General features: G+C 43.3%; 1 protein-coding gene across 14 annotated transcripts in view; it reads left to right on the top strand.

Moving 5' to 3' along the window:
* OTUD7A (OTU deubiquitinase 7A) overlaps positions 1–25,350 on the top strand; it is a 310,046-nt gene that overhangs the window by 149,461 nt on the left and 135,235 nt on the right. For all 14 annotated transcript variants that reach the window (XM_039492114.1, XM_039492108.1, XM_039492112.1 and 11 more), the window contains one exon: positions 24,533–24,669. The gene's annotated coding sequence lies outside the window, so the exon portion shown is untranslated. The remainder of the gene's footprint in view (positions 1–24,532; positions 24,670–25,350) is intronic.

Raw genomic sequence — 25,350 nt, 5'->3', positions numbered from 1 at the left:
TAAGTAGCTAATTGATATGTTAATAGAGAAAACATGGAGAAATGTCTTTTTTAAATAACCCCCTTTCTCCACTTTTGTCCTTGAATTACCTCTATGCATTTCAGATATGAAAGACGGACACCCTTGGTTTCATGTGGATGTTAGGAACCTTTGGAAACTTTATCCAGAGAGAATAAAATCCTTTTGAATGATTATAATAAGTTTTAGTACAAACTAGGCCACTAAGATTCTAAAAATCTCTTCATGGATCAGTCAGTTCACTGCAGAGGAATAGCGGATCTTTAACATTTATATAAGCTGAAATGACGTTTGGCAAGTAGAAAGTATCAAGACTGAAAGAGGTCAAACGTACAGCATCATTAAGTTCCAGACATCCATTTCCTGAGCACGTTTAGCTAAACTTGGAAACCAGTCAACAGCATTTGCAAAATGAGTACTGCATGTAATTATGTTCCATATATTGTCTCTCTGGAGGCTGGGAGATTTGATTGTTCCACTTGTGCTGTTAAGTTCTGTAGTGTTTGTTGTTTCATAAAAATAAATCTCATGCTGGTGGTGTAATAAATTAGTGAAAATAATGTTTTATTAAATTATTTTAGTTTAGAAGGTATTAGAAGAATTATATTGGTAGTATTTTCTCTTCTACAGTTGAATAATCTCTACCTTTATATAGAAATGTCCTCTTTCATTTCAAGTATAATACTTAATAGCGAGTTTAGTGCCTATAAAAGATGTTGAATTGAAAGCCCTAGAACAGGGGTAGGCAACCTATGGCACGCGTGCCGAAGGCGGCATGCGAGCTGATTTTCAGTGGCACTCACGCTGCCCGGGTCCTGGCCACCGGTCCAGGGGGGCTCTGCATTTTAATTTAATTTTAAATGAAGCTTCTTAAACATTTTAAAAACCTTATTTGCTTTACATACAACAATAGTTTAGTTATATATTATAGACTTATAGAAAGAGACCTTCTAAAACCGTTAAAATGTGTTACTGGCACGCAAAACCTTAAATTAGAGTGAATAAATGAAGACTTGGCACACCACTTCTGAAAGATTGCCGACCCCTGCCCTAGAAAATGAAGTCCTCTCTCTATATTCAAAAGTATAGATTGGATAGTCAAAAGGTTTTCCTATGCCAATGTGTCTCAATGATAGCTCCTTTAGGAATGGGAGGCTAGTTCGGTCTCCGTAACTATTTCTTCCTGGCGCCCCTCCCCCCCCATCTCTCTCAACAAGTGTCATCATTGTGATGGTCATCTTGTCCACTAAGAACTTAACCAGCACTACCAGTTCATTTCACATGCAATAGCCCAGCCCTGCAAAAATTTCATTTGAATCAGGGTGACTAATATATTTTTCTCTTTCTGGTGAGTAAAATGTTAATTTTCACCATCACAGTAATGAGAGCTATGTAGCCTTTGAGACTGGACTGGCAGACTTTCATGACAGTTTGGCAAGGGTGCCTTAGGTCTCTGAAGAGCACGGTAACAGGGGTGAAATCCTGGCCCTGCTGCAGTCAGTGGAAAAACTCCTAATCACTTCAGTATGGTCAAGATTGTTTTGTTGGTCAGTACTGAACTGAGTGCCCGATTGGAAATGGCAGTTTAGAAGGCATTGCTCTATATCACATAGCCCGCCCCTGAGACACAGTCCTCCATCTGCATTAATTTCAGTGTATGCTATAGCTATATTTCTGATCATCATCAGCATTTATTTATACATGCACGCACAGTATCTTGGCTCAAAAAATCAGTACAACGCGAGATTCTTTGGGATCATCTATAGAACTGAGGAGGAGCAGTCTGCATTTGAGCAACTAGCATGAGTTCACTGCACTTTCAAGCTGACCACTATGCTGCTGTAATCTATTCCCTACATAGCTAGACTGTCTGTGTATCTTCTTAGACATTTTACTTGTATCCATTTCACAAATCTCTAGTTCTGCTCTTTAGGCTAGCATAAAAGTGATGTTTCATAAAGCAAAGAGGAAAATCAATCATTTTACCCATGTCCTCAGTTCTCCAGATCCATGAAACCTCAGCATGTGAAATGAACAGTTCTGAGAGCTCTGTTTTCTTCAGGCCCAGTGCTGGCAGATGGATATAGCTAGAAGGTGCACTCTGTGGACAAAGCGCAGTAAACAATTGCAGGAATCCAAACAAAATGGTAACATCAAGCTGAATGCTCAAACTGCTGAAGGTCAGTGTTTGAGTCCTGTACAAAGCAAAGCCTAGCACCAAGGCTGCCCGTCCTTTTGAGAAATATTTGGATCTAATTCACTAGACAGTATCTGCAATGCTACCCATGGGTATTCATAAAAGCTGTAGTTGCTAGTCGACTGGGCATTTCAGATGCAGAGGCATAAGGAAAGGGAGCAAGCTGAGCCAGGCCACAGTAGGGACTCCATTTCAGCCATACACACCATTCTGAGCCGAGCATCTTCCTCTCAGTGGGCTTGGGGATGTTTCTGTGGGCTGCGACAGAAGAGCAGAAATCAGGGCACAAAAGGCCGTTTGTATCACACAGCCCTTCACAGGCTTTTGCCTTCTTCTCTATCCCACCCAGTGTGGAGAGCTGGCTGGGAGACCTTTGGTATTGGAGGGGTTGGAAAGAACTCCCTCTCAGATCTGCCTCTTCCTGTTCCCCTCCAAAATCTCTTCTGCCATGTTCTGCTTTTCTTTGCTGTGTCTCCCTTGCCCTGCCCCTTCTGTACCTCAGCATTTATTAAGTATTAAGAGCCAATATTTCCAGTCAGTGGGCACTTTAGTTTTGTGCAGAGCTTTGTTGACCTAAGCAAGAGACCTCAAGAAGGTAAGGGACTACAAAAAATTGCACAGAAATAATCAGATTGAATGAAAATTTTGCTGATCTTACTGTCAACCTTACACTACTAATATGAATTAAATATGAGGTCATGACTTTATAATATTCCTTGTGAGAGGTCATTTTTATGTACTTCAGTCTTTATTTGTGTATGTAACTATTTATCCAACCACTGCATGTAACTGTGTAAACATAATAAATTATCTAGTTGATGACGAAATCCCAAGCCAGTTTTCAGAGAGTACATATTTTAATTGTATTTTGCCAAACTCTTAGCAAGATTCTTCTTTAATAAAGATTATAAAAGTCTCCTCTAATATAAATGAAGTGTAATTTGAATGCTACTTAGTTAATAAACATTGAACCAAGGGGAAAGATTGAATGGAGCACAAAATACTTAATTTAGGGGAAATGTCCAAATATAGCTAGTACTGTAAGTAATTGTTATATAGCTTGATCCCAAATCAGACTGACTTTCTATAGTATTTTCAGCACATGTTGCTTCTAAAATCCTATAAAATCATACAGAGTTATTAAGGAAAAGTGAGTGGGAAAGAGATCAAATCTAAAAGTCTGTTTCAGATACTGAATAATTGAGCAGTGGCCCACTTGTTAAAGGCTGATGAAAGGAGCTCCACAAAGGAAGCTGTTTGAAATGGGTAAGTTTTATTGGTCCAACAAAAGCCAGGAACAATGGTTGATACTCTTGAGCACCATCTGCTGGTACTTTATTGGTTACAAAAACGGTATGTAAACATGCCTTTTACATTGCTGTTGTTACAGGAGCGCTAGCTTAGAACCAAATGTGGTCATGGGGAGGTGGGGCCTGGTCTACACTAGGCGTTTAAATCGGTTTTTGCGTAAAAAAAATTAAACGCCAAACCAAAACACACTAGGAGGGCACCACCTTATATTTTTAAATGGCTCTTACCTTTTTTCTGTACTCCTCTAGAGGAGGAGTAACGCTGGTATAGTATTAACATATCGGATTAGGATTAGGGTGGGGACGCGATCTGATTGGATCTATCGATCCCCAGTGCACCCACCACAGTGCACCCTGGACCGCCAATCTGAACTTCCGGATGCGGTGGCAGGGTAGAGGAAAAACTTTTGAATATTTCCTTTTATTTCCTGTTTGCCCAGCCGCCGGCGCGATCAGCACGGGTGGGCGCGCAGTCGAATCAAAAAAAAAAAAAAAAAAAGACCATGCATGGATGTGATCGCTGTGTATCAGGCAAATCTGCAGAATCAGCGCTTCGTTCAAAGAAAAAATGAAAGAAGAAGAAATTTTCAAAATCTCCAGACAAGACGCAGACCAGGGCAGGAGCGCGCGAGCGTACGCAAGCCAAAGCCAAAAATGGATGACTGAAGCTATGGAGATGACTGAAGCTATCCATCCATGTTTCAGGCTCAGTTCCAATTTGTGCTTGGCTGAGCTCCAAATAGGCTGAGGCTAAAAAAACTTCTCTCCAACTCAGTCAGGGCATGGCACCCCCTTAGCAACCCCCAGCCCACCCCACCCCCCCCCCCCCCACCCCAAAATCAAAAACTCTCCTCTTACTCTACATGTTATAGTGCACTGACTCTGATAGGATGCGATAGAGCACATAACACCAACATCCATCATCCCCTGCCAAAAGGTACAATCCATACAATGGTAGGTACATGGATCCAAATCATCATCATCATGATCAGCTGAGCAAAAGCTGAAAATCATGATCAGCTGCCTCAGGCAGCCTCAGCTGAAACCTCAGCCTCCTGATCAGCCTGGCCCCCCGGCCCTATGGTGGTTGGATTGGTTTGGTTGGGGGGGATGGTGGGTGGATATCACAATAGCACCATGGCTGAGCTCCATCAGCCCCCCATGTGCTCTCATCCCCTTCATGTCAAGTGGATGAGAAGATCCTGCCTCTGGCTTTCTGCTGATGCTGCTCTGCTCTGGCTTACACACTGTACTCTGGCCTATGTCTGCTGCCTTCACTAGCTTTGGCTGCCTTCCCTGCATTCCATTTCTCATTAACAAGTTTCTTTGTTCATTTCATTTCATCACACAAGTGGGGGACAAAAGGGCCAATGCTAATGTAGCCAAGAAAGGCTGGGGTTGTTACAGGAGCAGTAATGTGAGTAGCATAGATACAGATAATAATTTCTCTCTTCTGCAGTAGCTGTGTGCTCTGTCTCTCTGGCAGCATTCTCATCTCTGGCTCTTCTATAGGTCTATCTCACCCAGCACTGCTATTATTTTAGAGCACTGATTTTATTTTTAAGGAGGAAAATTTGAGCTTTTTGCTGATCAATTTTGCTTTTTGCTAGGGGGCATGAATGGCAGCCACGCTGGAAACAAATACAGGTAAAAATGGACTAGGTTTAATACGATGCTTAATAGCCAGGGGCATTGGCCAGGCTTGGTAGTTGCTGGGTGTACAAGGACTGGTAACAAATGATCAATTTTGTTCCAATGATTGATGTTCCATGGTTTAATGTGTGGGTAATGCAAAATATGGCTGTGTAACCATCTCTGCTCATTGCAAATGCAAAGCATGCATCTGTGTAGCGCTGCTGAATCGCCTGTGTGATCGAGTGTACACATCACGCAAGCTCCATGACAAAGCTAAAGGCAAGCATCTGCCAGGGCGCCAGTGGCTATGGCCTCTGGCAGGGCAATCCAGGGAAAAGGCAGAAAAAATTGCTGCGCATTAGATGCTGGGATGGCCCAGATGACGAGGTTTCCCCAGAACCACCAGCTGGGGGATTTTTGCCCCATCAGCACAGGGATCAGAGGCGAAGTTCTGAACGGGAAGGAATGTAGACATACACCACAGAAATAGCAGCGGCCACAGTGCAACGCTCAGAAATCGGACCATGGAATGTTTCATGGACTAACACACCACATTTAATGCCTAGTATGGTGCTTTACCATTTTTTTAAATTTTTTTTTTTTAATAAATTTTTGCGGATAAATATAATTATACCTGAGACACAGTAATAGCAACAGAGAAAGTAAGTTGATTGTATGCTCACTTCATTTTAGTACACCGAATATTTCATACAGAAGTGTAAGAGGGACAGGCACCAGGGTAATTCCAGATATACCTCTAGTGATGATGGGAAAATACACCTCTCCTTCATTAGCCAGAAAGTAGAGGAAAACACAATGAAGTCAAGGTTCCATAATTGTGAAATTTATTGTAAATCTAGGTCCAAAAGAACCGCACACAGGTTTGGCTTACCTTGCTTGGGGATGTATCTTTTGAAGCCTGGTAATAAAGAACAAAACTGGCAACTAGGAGTTTAGACTCAATATAGATGGAACTGGTTTTGACAAACCAAATTTTTTTCTTCCAAAGATCTGGATTGGTTTACATTTCCTTATGCTTCTGTCAGCTGGCTGGTATTTTCTAGTGCTGATTGGTAAAGAGGTAGTGAAGGACCCATTTGGTGAATGCAGGAGAACCAGGTGCCCAATGCACTTCAGGGTCCATAGTCATTACTTTTATGATGCAGTATTTATCAGTGGAAGTCCTTTTGGTATGGAGCCAAACTTCAGGTGAGTGTGATAGGCATAGATAAGTGCTGGAATCTGGTGCCGCAGACTTTGCGCAGGATGGCATATCATTGTGCTGTTGGCTGAAGATTTTAAAGAAGTATTCACATTGACCCGTGGGGGGGGGGAGGGAAAAGAACCAAGAAACCTACTTGAAAGATGCAGCACTTCTCTTCTGTCTTTAAACACTTTGCTGTTGAAATTACGCTCCTGTTTCCTGAAGATCTCTCCAGTCACTTTAATTGACTGAAAGGTTAAGGATGGTACTGGTGATCACGTTTAACCTTTCTAGCCGATTATCTCTATCAACAAGCTTGTTGTGTTGTTTAATGGATCTGTCTATCACTTTAAAGTAACAAGAACCTCAGAACAGTTTTTTCTTATCTTTCAATATAAACAAATGTGTAGGATATCTGCAGCATGTGCTAAACTGGCATGAATGGGCAAACTTCTTCTCTAGTGTAACTTCATCAGAGGTCAGTGTATCGGCTGGGTTGAATTAATTCAATAAGTCTAATCATTGTCATGGTGTTACTATTTTATATGTATTCAGACCCACTCAGAGGTCTCAGCTGTTGGGATCAACATAGTGTGAGGCACTGTACATGAATGTACAAACACGTGGGGTGAAATCTTGGTCCTATCGACGTCAATGACATCAGGATTTCACCACATTACTTTCCCTATTTTTTAATTTTTTTAAGACATTTTGTTAGTTGACCTTGCCTATTTTATTTATTTTTTTTATAACTTTTGCACCTCTTAAAAATAAATTGTCCTTGCCTATTGAGGGCATGTATTTATGTAAAACCAAATTTTAATTTTGTAAAAGTGGCAAAATAACATCCCAGTCCCCTCCCATCAAACAATGAAATATTGTCTCAACCTCTTTTTTTTTCCCCTCACACCCTCCCGAAGTGCATCATCTCCTGGCAGAAATAAAGAGCTCCAGGGGCCAAAGCTTGGGTTGCAACTGGGGAATACTTGTTGTAGCTCAAGAAAGTGTGACTCATCCTATCCCATAACAAACTGAGTTCCAGGCCCTGGGCAGCTGGGCATTGGCCAGGTCATGTATTTTTTTTTCCATCAACCATATGCTTTGCACTCGCAGCTGGCAGTGTAACACCACCTGAGGTTCCTTTAGGCAGGGGAGGAATTTTCCAGTGGCTGGCCAAGCCAGTTGTGTTTTTCTGAGCGGTAACAGATGTTGAGTTTCCAGTTGGAGAAGAAATCAGTGACTTAGTTTGTTACACTATGTAACCTCAGTCTTGGAACAGAGGTGGTCATGTACAGCATATAGGCAAGTCCCTCTTCCAGGAATCTCAGCCAAAACACCAGTGCCGCCTTGGGCCTCCTTCTTCTGGCTGCTGCCAAAACTTGTATGAGAGGACCTGGTGAAGGGATAAACTGGGGTAATTGAAAATCAAAAGGCTTGCTGTAATAAAGGGATATAGTATATCTTGAATTCTCATATCCTGAAAGCCTTGAAGCTGTGTTAAGGCCATTTCTTTATTTGTTTGACTGCCCCTTGCAGGTTGAGAGGAGAAGGAAGGCCAGGTTTGAGTAAGGATCCCAAAGGAAAACTCCTGATCTTGAAATATATTCATTTTCTCCAACTAACGTGAATTGTATAGTTCACAGATATTTATTCAGTCTTCTGGTCAGAGCTGTTTACTATTATAAATTTTGTAATGAAGCAGAAAACAGCAATCCCCTAGTGACTCTTGTTGTAGCTTGTTATACCACCATGATGTGAAAAGTACCCTTTCACAGAAGCCTTTGAAGAAATCATTTACATTTGTTTAGTAAATGCAATCTAAAGTAGAACTAATAGAAGAATGAGCTACTCATTCTCCTTTGCCTCCTCCTTTATTTAACATCTGTAGCAACAGACAACAATCATGACTATTTACAGAGCACGGCACAGCCACTGTAAGTCCGCGTGGCAAGTGATGTTAGATGTTGGTTCATCAAGTTGATGGGGTCACAGCAGTGAAACGAGGACAGACACATGCATGGAATTAAGCAATTTTTATAAAACTCTAGCACAGGGGAGGGGCACTATCCACCCATCACTTATTTTCTCCTCTATTGGTTCCAGTGCGGGGATTACAGGGCTCCTTACTGATAGAAACCTTAACTCAGGGTACACTTTCCTCAGCCTACCCCCAGGATTCAGCTCACTGAGTTCTAGCACCCTTCCCCACCCCCAGCACCCAAAGGAGGACAGAGGGTGCTAAAGGGTGAGGACCTCAGCCCAGGACGCTACAAGGTCTTACCCTGTCCTATGAGCCCCAAGGCCTGTCACCAAAGCCCAGGTCTCTTACCTCTGGGAACCCTTCATTTTATTCTAACTGTCCTGGAAACCAGCTGCAAGTTGCAATGAATTTACAGCTCTGCTGTGTGGGGGCTGGGGGAGAGGAAAAGAGAGAGATCCCTATATACATATAGTAAACACTAATGCCTATATAGACGTAACTCTATCTAAATATTGCCCTAATCATTTTTTTCACATTTTTATAAATGCACTCATTGCATGTGTCAAACAGAACTTCATTGGCAAATATTAACTAAATAGCAATAGACTTGTTCCCAGATTTAAAGTGATAGGCATAAAGTGTTCATCGCTTCATAAGGAAAAAAGCTGAATGAACAGATAAACTTTGAAGCATGTCCTAAAGATGAACAAACTAGGGCTTTGCTAGACCAATGAGGGAAGCGAATTTCAAAATCGAGTGCCCCATCACTAGATATGCAAGTCTAGAGTCCTGAGTGGATCTCAGTTTTGATGGTGTGCAAGGAGGGATTTGCTAGGACCCAAAATGTGTAGGGTTTTGCAGATTAATGTCAACATATTGAATTCCATCAGGAAGTAAACAGAGAGCCATTGTAGTCTTTCAAGCACTGATGTAATATACCTTCTGTTGCTAAACTCACTAAGCAGCAGGATCACAAATTCTGACCCACCTGCAACTTCTCAAGTAGTCTTCTAGGGTAGTACCATTCGTGGGCTTTACAGCAGTTCTGGGTCGAGCTCACAAAAGTCATGCATGCATAAATGTAGAAACGTCTACGTCTGAGTGAATTTGATAATCATTGAGCCAAATGCAGGTGAACAACATCTTGCTAAGGAAATATTGCTTTGCTACCAATGAAGTGCGTAATGTGATCCAGAAATTGTGAAATGTAGATGGTGCCAAATGACTATCCCATGTCCCCAATTAAACCCCCTACTATGGACTTATTTCTTCTGTAAAGCCCACAGGCACTAACCCACTTCGGTCAAATACTGTCTTCCTCACCACAGCATTGTGTAAGAGGGCAGAAAAGCTCTTTCAATGGCTTCTTTGGGTTTCTCACTTCATCTTGTCATCTATGACCGTAAGCTGTGACTGGAACAACACAAAGCACACTGGTGTTTAACATGTAATTAATAATTGGATAAGCAACAGAGCTGGGCTAATAGGTCAAAACTACCCTCCAAAAGCTGGCATCTCTGGCACTGCGTGCTGCCTCTTACTTTTGTGCAGATATGAATTCACCATGTCACACGACTTAAACACACAGTCTTACTACTCCTGTGCCCATCTGTGCAGCTGTAATTTATCAACTTTCACAGCCCCAAAATATTTTTTTCTGGCCCATTGTCCTTTGTTTTAAGGATCCTGAATGTTTGTTCTTCACAGAAGAATTGCAGCAACTTGCAAATGATGTATGAAATTAAAAATCCCTCTTCACTGCTCAAAGGCTAAATAATATATGTTGTGCTGTTTGCTATAATATTCATAGCCAGAAAAAATTCAAGTCCAGAAATGAGAGAGAAAATGGTGTATATAGACTTAAAAACAAATTCTCCCTACCCTAGCCCACCTGCTGTCAGCCAGGTAGCTGGAATAGATTCTGCAAAAACCCTTCCAATTGCTTGGAAAATAAATGTGTTATTTCTTAGCTTTCTGAGATATGTTTAATACATGTCTTCAGGGTAATGGTTGGGCCAGGGAATGGTTTACCCCCTGATATATTGAATATAGCGTTGGGTTCCTTGCTCAGAGATCAACAAGCAATAATAGTAACAATACCTAGCTTTTATTTAACATTTTTCATCTTTAGATCTCAAAGCACTTTAGAGGAAGTCATTATCCTTGTCCTCATTTTACAGATGGGGAAACTGAGAGACAGGAAAGGGAAGTGTCTTGCCCAAGGTCACCCAGCAGGCCAGTGCCCTATCCACTAGACCTCACTGTCTAGTTATGGAAGGTCATGGGGTAGATTCTGTGGCAAAAATAATGGCTAGATACTATAATCTGCATGTCATGCCAGGGATACAGAATTTGCACCTTACCCATCGATAGTCTCATACCACTGTTTTCACAAATGGGGGCACCAACTTTTACAAAGTGCATTGGTATGTTTCAGAACTAAATCACTTCCAACAGGAAAGAGGCTGTGAAAATGCCATTGTGGGTTTCAGGTTTGGGTCTCCATTGTTGTTTGTATTATCATAGTGCCCAAGAGCCTTAATCATTGACCAGGACCCCATTGTGCTAGGCACTTTACAAACACAGAACAAAAAGGCAGCCGCTTGCCCCAAGGAACTGACAAACTCAGTATAAGACAAGAGCCAACAGCTGGGTACAGACTAGGGTGACCAGATGTCCCGATTTTATAGGGACAGTCCCTATATTTGGGCCTTTGTCTTATATAGGCGCCTATTACCCCCCTGCACCTGTCCTGGTTTTTCACACTTGCTGTCTGGTCACCCTAGTACAGACCAATGGAGAACAACTAAAGAATGCGACAGTATTGTCGGCATGGTAGGCATTGGTCCCAGCATTCCAGCAGCCGAATCAGTGTCAAGTTTTTTGTAGCCATTGTGGCAAAATTGGCTTTTGAGGAGGGACTTGAAGGTGGATCATGAGGTAGCTTTGTGGATGTTTACCTCCCAGGTGTGAGGGGCAGTACAGAAGAAAGCCCAAAGGTGCTTTGTATGACAAGTTAACTAGTGGACAGTGGAGGCTGTCATCGTGGGCCAGTCGGAGGCAAGTGCTGACAGCTTGATAGCAATTGATACGTAGGATGGGGATTAATTATAAAGGGCTTTCTAAAAGTGAATACAAAGCAGCTTTGGGAGCCGGTGGTTATATTTGTGCAATTTAAAAGTAAGGACATGTTGCATTCACAATTGCACCGTAACTACATCTATAATATCCTCAGTGCCCAAGTCTCAGGTGATAATGTATGAACAGAAAAGGACATGTTGACCAATATGCTGAAAAGCTGCTAGTGTGGGGTTTTTTTTATAAGCTTGAGACTTCTTAAAGGGGCCTGATTTTCAGAAAATACCGACCATCTGAAAATCATGCATTTTCACAATTCCTTTTCAGAGTAGCATCATGTTTTAAGGGCTCTGTCTCTTTTATAGGAACCAGTTGCTCCACCAGCCACAGACTGCTGGCTTTGTCTGCCCTTTCCATATTAAGAAAGCATAGTATGGTGGTGGTGTTCTAACTCAATTCACATCCTGAGCCAGACTCTCAGCTCCTTCTGATAGATGGTTTGCTGAACTGCAGCCATCTTAATCCGCAGTCTTCTGCGTGCATCTGGGGAAGCAGAAGTTACTCCAGAGCTCTCTTGGAGGGTTGTGCATGAGGCAGTGCCCCCTGCCTCCAGCTCATTGGCAGCCTGGTAGTGAAAGAGATTCATTAGAGACGTTGAGGAAGGCATGGGGATTCCCCTCATTTAGTAAGTTCTCCCCATCACTTGTTATGGCAGCAGCAGTTTGCAGCAGAGCCCAGGAGTAACATCAAAGGGCTCCCACCCTCAGAACCTCATTCTGGCACCCCTCGGACTGAATCATGCTTTGAAGATGAAAAGCACTATACAAGTGCTATGTGTTTTCTATTATGAATAACGATAGCAAATGCAATGTAACCGGGTGTGTGTATGAAAATGTTGTAGCAGAGATATCTGTCACTTAAATAACTTGAAGTATAGAGAAATATGCAGCCAACAATCCAGTTTGCCCAAATGAATGTGGGTTTACACATGCATACTAAGTAGTCAATTATTTTTTACTCTTTTAATATGACTAAGCAGAATCAGTCAAGTTTGCTGTTGTCTGAGAACTAGGCCCACATTTTGTATAAAGGCTCATTAGGATGGGGACTTTATTTTAAAAAAAAATCATATCCAGGAAATAAACGTGGAGGTTTTCTTACTACCTTTTAATAAAATCTCCTGTATTTACATTATAAACCTATAAAATAGTAATATTCTGACTAAGAGTTAGGTATTGAGTATTTTTGCATATACCCAGATCTATCTGTGTATTCTACACAAATGCTTGATTACTAATATATTTGAATTAAAGTATATCTATCCAGGGCCGGCGCAACCAATTAGGCGACCTAGGCGGTCGCCTAGGGTGCAAACATTTGGGGGGCGGCAGCCGGCTCTTCAGCCACCCTGGTCGTCATCGGTATTTTGGGGGCGGGACCTTCCGCTGCCTCTGTTGGGGGTGGCATTTTGGGGGCGGGACCTTCCGCCACCTAGGGCGGCAAAAAAGCTGGCAGCGCTCCTGTATCTATCATGGGGGAAAGAAGAAGGGGGGCATTAAAGCTATTGACTGGGTGATAATATAATAATCACATTCCTTTCTTCTACCAGCACCATGTTCCTCTGATCAATATTTAGTCGAGTGCTGATAGTCCCATCAGAATACTGTAAATAGGGAAAAGCCGCAATTCTGTAGTTCCACCTCTCCCCCAACATCACCCACAGATAGGTAGTCTGCTTATTTTACTGGTCACATTCAGTGTAGGGAGGGGAGCCATAAAGAAATTAGTCCTTCCTGTCTGTCACTAAATCGAAATTACAGCTTCTGCGATTGCTGGTTCAGCAAACTGAACAAGATGAATCAGCAAAAGCAGAACAGGAGTATTTGTAAGTAGGAGAGAGGTTGATGAAATATTGCATGAGTTAGTTGACTCTCTGGTATGTTAACCTATTCAGCAGGAAGGTGGGCCTGGCGTGAAAAGCAAAAGAGAACTACAGTGGGTCTTTGATAACACATTGCAGAGCTAGATGGGGCGATGAGTTCCCAGAAATGATCCTCCTGCACTTTAATCCATCCATTCCACCTCCATTCTAGACAGCACTCCAGTTATCTTATTGTAGAAAGACATTCTATGCAGACCCTTTTTGCCTAATGTTTGACATCTTGTAGTTGGGAGAGGGATGGCTTCTGTTCCCTCCCTTTTTTCTGAGGGTTTTTCTCTCTTTCATTGGTTGAATTAGAAAGTTTACACCAAGAAATGCAATAGATGGCTGGACATCACATGGTCACCAAAAGCTTTGGTGGCACAATAAGTTTGCTATTGATGGACATGAATTGAATCTGGGTGGTGCTAATCTGAATCCTTTTGGATTTGCTATGATGATGTCTCCTATCTATTGTTGTTCTACTCCCTAGCTCAAGTCCTCATTGGGTCACAAGATTTCTTCTGTCTTCCTTTCTGTGTTACCTAAGTATTTCTACCACATGGATTACTATGGTATAAGAATCCTTTTATTTTCATGAGTGGGGGGGGGGGATTTTTAGATGGGATTCTCTTCCTCCTTCTCTCCTTGGCCAGTGAGCAGCGCTGCCAGTCAAAACAAACACAACAGCTTTGTGCTCTGGCTCCTTTAAAATTTATAACCAAATGGGAGCCTGCAGTGAAAAGGCCATATACATCTTCCAAAAAGTTTAGGAGCTATTTGAATCATAGAATATCAGGGTTGGAAGGGACCTCAGGAGGTCATCTAGTCCTCCAACCCCCTGCTTAAAGCAGGGCCAATCCCCAGACTGATTTTTTGCCCCAGATCCCTAAATGGCCTCCTCAAGGATTGAGCTCACAACCCTGAGTGTAGCAGGCTAATGCTCAAACCTCTGAACTATCCCTTTCCAAAGAGCCTCTATATTTATGGAGTTTCCACATGCCAGTAGCTGAGCAGGCTCCTTTTGTCTGGATTGGGCCCTTAAAATGGAACATAATTCAGCTTATTAGACTCTGCTTTGTATACACAGGAGGGAGAAAAAGACCCAGCTTATGGGCTTGCTCACGTGTGCAGAGTAGCTCTCTTCATACTGTAGTGATAATCCACACAGATAAGAAAAGCTCTCAGCATCCTTAAAGAACAAAAACAGTTGAAGACCAGTGAGTTTAAACTATGCTTTTCTTTTCAGAGAACTTTGCCATCTAGGATTTTGTATGTATTTACTGAAACATCAGTGACCCTTTCTTCTGCCCATAACTTTTGGGAGTAGCTATTTGAAAGATTGGTAGCTAGCAGGAAAAAAAAAATTACATTCCTCTTCCCACATTTGCTTGTGTTTTATGGCTGATTTTCCTTCTCAATTTGCATGCTTTTCTAGGCTCTTTTATTTTCAAACAAAAAATACTGCCAGTCTTCAAACCCAGATGCTTTTGATATGAAAAGAGGAGAAATACGGCATAATCACTGCTGCAGCGGACTCCTCTCCCCAGCTACAGTTAAAAGAAATAACAACCGTTCTTTCACTTTATTAGTATGTGCTGCAGCTCGCAGGAAGCCCTGGAAAGCCATTCTCAGTTCCTTAGGATAATATTGCCATCAGCATTACTGAATATGGCACAAAGAGAGAGCTGTATCCCTCCATATTCTTTCCTTTTTTAAATCATCAGTAATTTGAGAGAAGCTGTTTGTGGTTTGGAAACTACTGTCCTCCTTGCAGTTCTATCCACTTTATTTTCTTTCCATAGGTGCACATATTGTAGCAAGTGCCATTAGCTTTTTCTTTAGCAATTGCCTGGAGACGTTACTCTTCCATGTGGTGGTGGTTTTATTTCTCTCCTCCTCCCCCGCTGCCCCAAGCTTATTTTTCAATCAATAGTAATTCCATTTCTAACTTTCAGAATTCCCTAGTTCACACATGGATATTTAACTCCATCCATGCCTCCATTTTTATAGCACATAACAATAGATGATGACAAAAATGGCAATTTAGAGCTAATGGTCGACTTCTCAGCGGTACCAAGCATCCACAACTCCGATTGAAGCACCTCTGTTTAGCACCTCTGTTTAGCACCTCTGTAAAATCAGCATCAAATTTCACATTTAGCTTAGTCACTGCACCATTTCTTCATTATAAATAATGCATCTGCATGTTTCCCCACAGTCTCACCAACCAGCCCTCTATGCTGTCTTCAAACCAGAGCTTCCTGTTAATTAGCTCATCTTATTTTTATATTTTCCCCAATTTTAAATTAAAGCTATAAAATCAATTGTATTCTCAAATGTTGTGACTACCTGGGTGGCTATAGCTCATTTGTACCGAGTGAAGATATAAGGGATGTTGCTGAATTGATCTGACAGACTCAAGAAATATGAGAGGCTTTTTTGCTTCTTGTGGCATATTGTATTCCTTTTGTGGTTTCATAAACAGCCATGGATATTTTTAGAAATGAAAGCCATTTCATGGAAAAGTTAGGCTATATGACTTGTTAATGGTATATAAACAGAGCTCTGAAAAGGCGTTGCAATCTGAAAAAGCAAGACACTAAAAGGAAAAAAAAATTCAGATAACTAGGGCACTAACATTTACTTTTATTGAAAAACCCTCCTCACCTATCACTTTTGTTCTGTCTTGTTAAATAATTTATAACGTGTGCCCAGAAATAAAGTTGCTGACATTAAACAAAACCTTAAACCCCCAAAGAAGCTACAAACATTTGAGCTTCTTTGATTTTTATGCTCCTGTCAGTTGTACCTGCTTCTGTGCATGGACTCACAAGCCTCAGTCCTGCCCATAAGAGACTCCCCCTGAAAATAAAAGATTCAATTTCTTGTCCTCTCCGATCAAATTGACAATAACATTCTGCAGTGATGTAATGGTTTTTGGGCTGTGGGCATCTGTTTACTGGAACTGGACTGAGACTGCTAATTTATCTTTGTAGGCTACTGAACACCACTCAGACAACTTTCAGTCACTATCCGCCTGGATCAGATTCAAACCAATGACCAGAAGTTAACGTAGTTGTGCTGCCTGACAGCCTAGCATAACAGCACAGATGAGGACACACCAATTCAAAGCGGCACCAGGGATCCTACACATGCCTGTCACAATGTATGGTGTACCTCATCCAGTACACAAACTGCCACAATAGCAGTTGTGTAAGTGAAACCAGACAATCACTACCCTCTCGATTGAACTCGCACAGGAAAATGACAAGAGATGAAAAACATCATATCACCTGTTGGTGAACACTTGCTCAAAGCAAACACTTATACCTGACCTATCAGTCCTCATCCTCAAAGGAAACCTGCACAGCACATTCAAAAGACAAGCCTGGGAGCTTAAATTCATAACTTCGCTAGACACTAAAAATCATGGACTGAACAGAGACACTGGATTTATGGCTTATTATAACACTCTGTAACCCACTAACAACCGCCACAGCTGCTTTCCCTCCATCTTCAGTTCCCCGCCATCCCCATGACTAGAGGGGTGTTAGCAGGCCACTTCATCTCGAATGGTCCCTTGAAATGGGACCACTTATGCTAAACAGTCTGTTCCACCGTATATTTAGCCGTGACACTCTAAGATAGTTTCCCAGACCTGAAAAAGAGCTCTGTGTAGTTCAAAAGCTTGTCTCTCTCATGGACAGAAGTTGGTCCAATAGAAGATATCACCTCACTCACTTTGTGTCTCTCATATCCTTGGACCAAAATGGCTACAGCAATACTGCATATAGCATAGCAATGGCTTTTGCCACAGGAGTATTCCAGTCCCTCCCTGCACCAAGGCTAATTTCTCAACATCATCTTTTAACTGAAGGCAGGGCTACATTTAGGCATTATGAGTCTGTCTACACTACAAACAATTTGCTGGTATAGCTATATTATACCAGAAAAAGCCCCTAATATAGATGCAGTTATATCAGCAAAAGATTGCTTTTGTTCTACTGGCAAAAACACCTTTTGCTCATATAACTTTGTCTACACTAGGGGCTTTTGGCAGGATAAAAATGTTGTAAAACATCACACCCCCTGAGTGACATTACTAAACTGGGAAAAGTGTTTAGCATAGATCTGGGCTGAGGTCCTAGGCTGTGTGGTCCCCATTTGGTGTGGAGGTGGCTCCAGCCTTTCCCTTAGGAGTGCACTAGGGACTCTGTACTTCTCAATTCTCTCCAGACCGTTTTCCCAGTGCTTACCTCAGGGATTATCCACTATGACAGGTGGACTAGGACCACTGCACTCTTTCTTGCTTGCCACACAGATTTCACTGATTGCCTGGTGTTTGCAGGGGCAATGAGATGTGGAATTAACTCCATATTGAACTGTATGGGGTAGTTCACTCTTCTGAGAACTAGTGTTTCAGGCTGCCTGCAGACTCAGGGAGACGTCACAGCATTGTTTACACATTGTTTACACAGCATTGTTTACACATAGAATCACAGAAGTGTAGGACTGGAAGGGACCTCGAGAGGTGATCTAGTCCAGTCCCCTGCACTCAAGGCAGGACTATGTAATGATTAGACCATTCCTGACAGGTGTTTGTCTAACGTGTTCAGTCCAAGTGTATACATCTTTGATAAACAAAGCATCACCTCCCTTTTATCCGCTGTCTGTCCTTCCTGAGCAAGCTGTACCCTTCTATACCAATATTCCAGCCACGTGTATTATCCCACCAAGTCTCTATGATGCCAATTATGTCATAGTTGTGTTTGTTCACTAGTATTTCTAGTTCTTTCTGTTTAGTCTCCTACTTCTTGCATTAGTGTACAGACATCGAAGATACTGATTTGATTTCTTCTCTATGTTCCCTCTTGTCTCCCATTTGTCCCTGCTATAATGGCCCATGCGCACACCCCACCCACCCCCCGCCCTTAGATTCCGACCCTTCTCCCAGGTCTCCATGTTTTTGACTTGGCTTTTGTCTCCTGCCTCCATCAAACCTAGGTTTAAGCACTCATCAGTAATATCCAGGTACTCTTCCCCTTCCTCGATAGCTGGACCCCATCTGTGCTCAGCAATCCTTCTTCCCAGAACAGCATCCTGTCATGTTGTCAAGTTTTCCTTCGTAACCATGACAGCTAGAAATTTACTTTTTTTAATGGAAGCTAAGATTCTGATATAAACACTTTACTCCTGGGGCTCTAGGCATGAGTCTATAATGCTAATGCCTTAATCCAGCCCTGGCTGCAGGCTGGGATCAGACTCCCTTCAGAACACTTAAATGGGCTAGCATAGTCATGCTATCCTAATGGCCTAAATTTCCTTTCTTTCTCATCATAAAATATGACACGTGATCTTCGTTTCTCTTCTATAGCCTGCCACCCCCAGTGAGCTGTGAAAGACAAAGAACAGGATTCAAATGCTGATCCTCTATATCGCAATGTCTCACTGCTCAGTCACTAGCATGGCTATCAAGTTGTTTAATGACCTGTAATAGTGCATTTGGCTGGATATTCTGTATAATTCATAAGTGGGGATATTGTCCCTCTGGATTTGTCTGACACATGGATTTTGTTGTTCCTAATGAGATCTTCACAGGCTGTCAATTATTTATGTAGTTTAAGTGAAATACACAGAATGGGGTGGCTATCCTTCAATTATGCACCTTCACGATGTTAGGAAAGGAATCATCCCTGATTCTGTGTCTCATACCCATATTTTCTCTTTTGTGTCTGTTCTAAAAAGGCTTTAAGTGACGTTGCAGGGGGTGTAGAAGTGAAAAAGGAATTAATCCAAGTACTCTTTTTAATCACCTTGCAAACAGAATACAGTAACCAAACAGTATCAGCTTTCACAGAAACAGAAGCATGGGAGACAAAGGGGGAAAAGAGATTTCTAACTTTATTTTGGTGTATTGTGTGAACTCTTTTCTACTGTAATGCACAGGTAAATGCAGGCATGTTGTCATTTAGCTATTGTGTGCAGTAGAGCGCTTAGTGCAAGGCCTGCCTGGGATTGAATGCAAGCAGTGCTGTGTAAACATTTATCCAAAGCTGAAAACTAAACTATCCTTTACTCCTGCAATATAAAGTTTAAGGACATTTAAGATTGTTCTTTGAATCTTGTCTGAACCTTGACAGCTCTATTCTGCTGGTTTTTGTTTTGTTTTGTACTTGCTATAAATGTGCATGTTGTTCTCCTCCTCCTTATCCAGTCATACAGGATGTATGATGGGCTCGTTGTCTGCATAACTCTTTGTAACAGAAGCCTTCAAAAGATAGGCCTCAGAGCTTCCATCCATTAATGTTAATGTGCTGATTCTCTGTAGCCCTTTACCATGTCTAGTTATTTATACCAATGCAAAGCATGACCAAGTCAAAGTGGTAGCATTTTAAACCTGCTTTGCATTCACTTTGTACTGATATAAAGGACTACACAAGGGACATGTCTATACTGCCCCGAAGATTGGACTATGGGATGTGAATAGCAATGCGCACTAAAGAGCTGCACAGTTACTTCCCTGGGTGAATGGCTGCAGATGCAAACTAAAAGGTTTCTATTTTGCATTGACATAGCCATCTTCAAACAGGACTTAATTCTTTATTAAAGGTGAACTCTGACCGTTTCAGTTCATGCCCGCAGCATCCACATGGGGGAGAAACAGCACAGCACTTTTGAGCACATTGCTGTTCACACCCCTGTAGTCTGAGCTGTGGGACCAGATGGACATGCCCCTTGGTGCCGGGCCATAGGCGGCAGGTTTGTATAATTTTTGATGGGGCCCAAAATGGTGGGGCCCCCCCCGCTCCCGCCCTGTAAGCCGATATAAAATGAAGCTACAACGCGTCAGTGCCACAAGATTACAAGGGTCAATTAAAAGTGGAAAGTCAGAAGCAGCACTTGCCTACTTCAATATACATTTTACCATCACTGTATAAAAATGGTTCCCAATTGTCGATGCAATCTGATTAATTTAAGAGCACATTACAATTAAATATTTCAATTCTCAGTCATTTTAAGACTTTGCCACACACTAGTTTGTCTGTACACCAGTTTCAGACAATCCTTTATAGCAATTTTACTCCAGGTCCTATGTGAAACCATCAATCACTTCCTCCTCTCACCCGCATGGTTTTGTTTTAAGCTGTAATCAAAAGTGGCTTCATTTGCTTTAAAAGTCACAGAGCAGCAGCCACAAGTCTGCAGGTCTTAGGGATATTGTCCTGGTCAACTCAGTCAAAATTAATTACAACCTAGATGGGATTATGGTGAGGGGGCACGGCACGGCCCCCTCCACTCCCCTCCCCCTCCTGAGGTGCTACAGCACCAGCAGCTTGCACTGCTGTTCTGCTGTAGCCCTTAGGTGGCAGCAGCAGCAGCAAGGGAGAGAGACGCGCGCTGCGTGCGCTTTATGTTCAGGCAGGGAAGCTCCGGGCAGGGCCGGCTCTAGGTTTTTTGCTGCCCCAAGCAAAAAAAAATTTGGCTGCCCCCCTTCCCAGCCCTGGGCTCCCCCCGTACCCTCCTGCTGCCCCAGTCCTGGGCTCTCCCCCCACCCCCCCCACGCCCCCTGCCACCCCAGCGCTGAGCTTCCCCGGGTCCCCCCCACCCGTGCCCTCCCTCCACCCTGCTGCTGCCCCAGCCCTGGCCCCCCCCACACCTCCTGCTGCCCCAGCCCTGGGTCACTGGTAACTCGCTCCCAGGGCGGGTCATTCAGCCGGAATTTTGGATGTGCACAAAACACAGACAGGATTGGTTCCCATATGGTTACAGAGCTGCAGTAAAGTGGAACAATTTTCAGCTTGTGAGATTGAGAGGATATCTGGATGCATATTATAAGACTGTCCTCCATAAATGAGGAAAAGTTGAGGTGCCTTTATTATTCTTTTGTTCCACTCTTTCTTTCTATGGGGAATTTGCCAATGCAATATCACTGTCTTCCTTTCAAACAAACAAAATGGCAATGGCTGTTGAAAATAGCAATTCCAGTCCTAATAAGCATTTCTTGCTCAATTTTATCCTACTTTTTCTACAGCAAGTTACAGTGGATCAGTATATTTGATTTGGGAGAAATGAAGTAAAAGCTGCCCAAACTGAGCTTGAGCACTCCTGAATTTTGTGGTGTTCAAATCTGGAAGGCAGGTGCTGGTGGGGGGGGGAGGGGGCTGTGGGCTCCATGGGGGAGCATGGCAGCAACTGTCTGGAGCTGCACCGAGCCAAACACGCTGATCTGAGTGGCACAGTAAGCGGTTTGGGGGTTGGAGAAGGGGTAGGGGGTTCTGGGGGGCAGTCAAGGGACAAGGCGCAGGGGGTTGGATGGGGCAGAGGTTCGGAAGGGCACTCAGGGGACAGGCAGCAATTGGATAGGCATGGGAGTCCAGGGGCTTTATCAGGGGACAGGTAGGGGGTGGGGTCCTGGGGGGGGAAGTTGGGTGGGGTCTCAGGAGGGGGCAGTTGGGGACAAGGAGAAGGGAGGCTTAGATAGGGCCACAGGGGCTGGGGTCCCAAGGGGCAGTTGTCTCGGGAGGGGGTAATCGGGGGACAAGGACCAGTGGTGCTTAGATAGGGGGTGGGGGTCCTTGGAGGCAGTTGGGGCAGGAGTCTGGGGAGGGGGCAATCAGCGACCAGGGGCTGGGATTCAAAGGGCTCTGGGCTGCTGGCAGCCGCGGGGAGCCCTGAGCCGGCGGCGGCTGGGATTCAAAGGGCTCTGGGCTCTCTGCCCCTGCAGGCAGCGCAGAGCCCTCTGACTCCCGGCTGCGGCTGAGATTTAAAGGGCTCTGGGCTCCCCACCGCAGCGGGCAGCGCAGAGCCCTCTGATGCCCGGCCGCGGCTGGGATTTAAAGGGCTCTGGGCTCCCCGCGGTTGCAGGCAGCCCAGAGCCCTCTGACTCCCGGCTGCGGCTGAGATTTAAAGGGCTCTGGGCTCCCCACCGCAGCGGGCAGCGCAGAGCCCTCTGACTCCCGGCCGCGGCTGAGATTTAAAGGGCTCTGGGCTCCCCACCGCAGCGGGCAGCGCAGAGCCCTCTGATTCTCGGCCGCGGCTGGGATTTAAAAGGCTCTGGGCTCCCCGCGGTTGCAGGCAGCCCAGAGCCCTCTGACTCCCCTGCGCTCCAAGCAGGGGAGAAACCTAGCTCCAAATATTGGTGGAGCAGAGCCCCTGATTGTGAATATTCCTGGGGCTTTAGCCCCAGGAGCCCATATAAGTTGGCGCCTATGTGCAGGGCAGCAGGGAATCAAGCCCCGTGTTTCATATAGTAACTGACGTACGTGTGTGTGTGTGTGTGTGTCAGAACTGTATGTGCAAAAGATTCCACTTTAAGGGAACACACTACAAGTCTTAACATGGACTATGCATTTGACACAGTATTAAGCATTCAAGTCAGTCTCTGATTTTTATGTACAAGAGGATAATGTATGCTTGGAGAACTGTATCAGTAAGATTACTCAGCCAGAGCTCATAATGCTAACACTTTTGATGCCATTAAGCTGCCGTCTCCACATTGTTATTGGTTGAATCCACTGCCCACACTCTCCAAAACTGAAACCAGTGGCACAAGCCAAGTGAAGAAAAATGGATTTTAACTCTCTCACAGGGAGGAAAAAACAGTGCATTAATTACTAAATGCTTTCTCAAGGTCTTTGCCCATTCAAATTTTGCAACGTGATTATGCATTTAAAAGTGTGATTAGCTTTAGATTGTAGGCTAGTGGGACAGAGACCATGTCTGCCTTTGTCTTATACGGGATCTAGCACATAGGTAAATACTAAGTAAATCCCTTGCTCCCCCAATATTCTATGATCATCATAGAGATTTAAGAAAGAGAGAGTTCCCATGCACTGTCTATAAAGGGATTTGTAAACAAGACGTGGAATAGAAAGACAAGCACAGCTGGTAGTGGAGGAAAGCCTGCTTGTGTCTTGCACGGTGGAATTTATATGTGAAGTAGTCATTTTTTAAAATGAGACCACCAGAATGCTCCTCTGTACCTGGGGAATTTGGGCTACCTGCTGGAATTTGGTGCCAGTTCGTTTTTCCCAGTGTACTTCAATCTTTTTTAAGACCACAAAAATTTCTGTGTTGATGTGATTTGGTAGTTCAAGCTACTTTATTTTATTTTGCTCCTACCTAGCTTGTTTTCCTCAACCCCATTATTCACACTGTTTTAGTTTGTGACTCCTCTTTGCTCTTGCCTTCCACTCATCAATCGGGAGTATTGCAAGGTAAGGAACATTTGTAGAACAAAGAAGCAAGCCTTGCTTCTTTCACTTTAAAACTGACCAGATGGCATTAATCACACCAGTACCACAGGGGAGTGTTGTTTTATCACACAAGGTGAAGCCCTGAAAAATACCCAAGCCCCATTTAATATTCTTGGCTCATGAAAGACATCAAAATACAACTGTGTCCACTCTTCACGGAAACCACGGCGTCTTTCGGAGCAGAGAACCCACCAAACTCCCTTGAAAAATACAGGAGCCTGCTCAATCTTCAGAAAGCCAACATTTCACAAAGCAAACCTCTCCAGTTCTCATCCTACCTCCAACCACTCTTCCTGGCAAAACTGTCAAAGTAACGACAGGCAGGCTCCAACAGTGGAATGTGTACCAACACTCTGGGTGCTTTGGGCAGACGCTGTATCTCAGTGCTCATACTACTTACCATCCTACATGCTACTGCTAGAGTAGATGCTCAGCACGACAATGGTTCCTAACATTCCTCTCCAACAGGACCCAGTGACTGGTGATGGGTAACTTCTCACCCTCAAAAACCCTCCCCTACGGCTGCTCTTCTCATAATTTCACTTCCCTGAAATGTTATGACGTGTCCCTCTGCCCTCCCACTTAACCCTAGGTGAAAATTTGACCACAAAAAATTAATTCATGTTGTTTTTACCTCGCCTAAAGGCTTTCACTGATTTTTTTTTCATGCCTGCCTAAGTGAACATTGCACCCATTTTGTGCATTCAGAACTCCCACTTGTGTGCACAGGCAGAGGGATACCCAGCTAATCTGCTTTTCCCATGCAAATAGCTGTGTGCAGTAGCATAGTCAATATCCATATCAGTGCTATATGGTGGGCACCTAATATCAGAGGGTAGGGTTGACTTTTTTAAATGCACTGATAGTTGGTATCATTCAAACTGTGCATAGGAAGGAAGATGATTAATGTACAGTCTCTTCTTTTTCAGATTTCTCAGGGGACATATTTTCACTTATTCACACCTTCTACTGTGGCAAAAATGGACTATTTTCCTCACCGAAAACCAGCAGTATGATGCCCATCTGATACATGCCTCAAGGAACTCCTATTTAAAATCTGTTGAAAGTAAGTCAATGAACAACTTGCTTAAAGATAGCTTTAATTGGCTGTATGGCTATTTGTGGCTCAAGAATAATCATAAACTAAGAATAAACTAATATTAGCAGTCTGGCTTTAGGCTATTGGGGGGGAAATAAAAATGAGCAATAAAGCAGACGTCGAAGTTGTGCTGTTCCCTGACTATTTGGTGCCAGGGCACATCACAAATGTTTTATGTACCCTGACTATCGATCATGTTGGAAGTTCACTGCAACGAACTGTAAATCCGCAGCTCAGTTGTTGCGAATGTACAATGTGAACTAGAAGATTATCTGCATTGTAAATGAAGATTTGGATTCCTGTTGCCGTGACAGTTAATTTTAGAATTGACGATGTAGAAGTGGGGACTATAGACCACTTGCTGTTTCCTGTATTGTGTATAGAGTCATTCTACTTCTGCTTTTATTGTGGTGGTAGCTGAAACATCCTGCAGTTCCTCGTGACTTTAGATCTAAGTGGAAGGCTTGACATTTATATATGCACACCTAAATTGGCCAGGACTGTGAAAAAAACCCACACACCTGACTAATGTAACAATGCCGATATCCCTCCTACCCCAGTGCAGACACAGCTATGTCAATAGAAAAGTGCTTCCATCAACATAGCTAACATCATTCAGGGAGGTGGTGTTCCTATATTAACAGGGGA

This window comes from Mauremys reevesii, linkage group 10 (assembly GCF_016161935.1).
Source record: "Mauremys reevesii isolate NIE-2019 linkage group 10, ASM1616193v1, whole genome shotgun sequence".
In the NCBI taxonomy this organism is placed as follows: domain Eukaryota; kingdom Metazoa; phylum Chordata; order Testudines; family Geoemydidae; genus Mauremys; species Mauremys reevesii.
This window is presented reverse-complemented; position numbering and strand designations above follow the sequence as displayed.